This window comes from Myotis lucifugus, unplaced genomic scaffold (genome assembly GCF_000147115.1).
Source record: "Myotis lucifugus unplaced genomic scaffold, Myoluc2.0 scaffold_208, whole genome shotgun sequence".
Classification (NCBI taxonomy): Eukaryota; Metazoa; Chordata; class Mammalia; order Chiroptera; family Vespertilionidae; genus Myotis; species Myotis lucifugus.
In genome coordinates, this window is record NW_005871256.1 from 1,398,133 (window position 1) to 1,399,599 (window position 1,467).

The window sequence follows — 1,467 nt, forward strand, 5'->3', positions numbered from 1 at the left end:
CGTCTCCCTATCTGGAGGAGCCTTTCACCCCGCTTTTTTGTTGGGTTTGGGGGGAGGGATGCGATTTTAAAAACCCCAGCCCTCCCATTTTCCTCTCTGGGGAATATTTCCAAAATGGACCCCGGGTAGGTTCCGCGGGTTCCACCCCACGTCCCCTGGTCGCTCCTCCCACCATCTACAACCCCCCTCCCTCGTTTCCCCCCCAAGTCAGCACCAAATTTTCGAACTCATTTTTGCGACGAAAAAGCATTGTCCAGATTAGAGAGTTGTTGGGGAACAGTTGGGACGGTTATGGGAGGGGATGTTAAATATTACCTAACATTTTCATTCACTCCCCCCGCCCCACCCCCACCCCACACACAATTTAAAAGAATGGGAGAGAGGAAGGCAATTCCGTGCAATGAAAGCCATAAAGTAAAATAAGAACTTGCATCTCAGCGATGAAATAAGGGAATTCTGTGCTTGGTCAGGATCACCTGCCTCCCCCCAGATATTCAGATAGAAATGGGATCTTGTCTCCATTAGGTTTACGAGTCCAGAAATGATCAATGTGGCCTAAATCACAAAAAAAGGTGAATTAATTATTTGGAAGTCATGTGTGGTTCCCAGACTGGCCTCTTGTACCCATGATATGGTCAAAATAGCTGGGAATGGGGTTGGGGGAACCCACAGGGGAAAAATAGAGGCTCGGACGCCCATTCCACCCTCCTGGGGTCTGGGTCAGCAGCATGGTGTTGTTCCTACACCAGGGGTTGAAATCAGAAGTCTGTGCCCTGGATGTCAGTGTGTTCTCCAGACTGCAGAGGTACCCAGAAGTGTTTGGGGCTGTCTACATGTGCACAGTGAAAGGCTGATGTAGCCATATTCTAGAATGTTCAGGGCTCCACACAGTGTTGTCAGAGAAAATGTGTTGCTCCTGAGGCTTGCTGGTGGGTGTTGCTTTGTGGAGTTACCGCTTGGCCTTCTGCTTTGGCCCTTTCAGCTCGAGGTCTCTCGGGACACCTCTCAAGCCCTCTTAGCCAGGCCTTGGCTGCTCTGTCACGCCGACTCTCAAACTTGCAAAGAGATTTCGATGGGTAGGGTACCGGGACCCGAGCCTGGTTCCTTCAGCCAAGCCTTCATGGTCCATTTCAGCCTGAATGTCCTGGAGACTTCCCAGAGCCCCCAGGAAGAGGGACAGCATCGCCCAGGAACTGTGAAACTTCTGCTTTAAATGCTTAATGTCGGCCCGCAGACGGAAGGGTCAAGGACGTATCGCCATGGCAGGCTCCATCCCTGGCCCTGGTCAGGGCGTGAGTGTGTGCAGGAGGCAACCAATGGATGTCTCTCTCTCACAGAATGTTTCTTTCTCTTTGACTCTCCCCTTTCCTTCCACTCTGGCTAAAAAAAATAAATGAAAAATATCCTCTGGTGAGGATGAACAGCAACAACAAAATGCTTAAGAAAAAATGCCATTGGAGGCTTTTT

The 1,467-nt window shown here is 50.4% G+C and overlaps 1 protein-coding gene across 1 annotated transcript in view; it reads left to right on the forward strand.

Moving 5' to 3' along the window:
* TMEM130 (transmembrane protein 130) overlaps positions 1-1,467 on the forward strand; it is a gene marked incomplete at its 5' end in the record, with an annotated part of 16,990 nt that overhangs the window by 9,275 nt on the left and 6,248 nt on the right. The window lies entirely within an intron of this gene.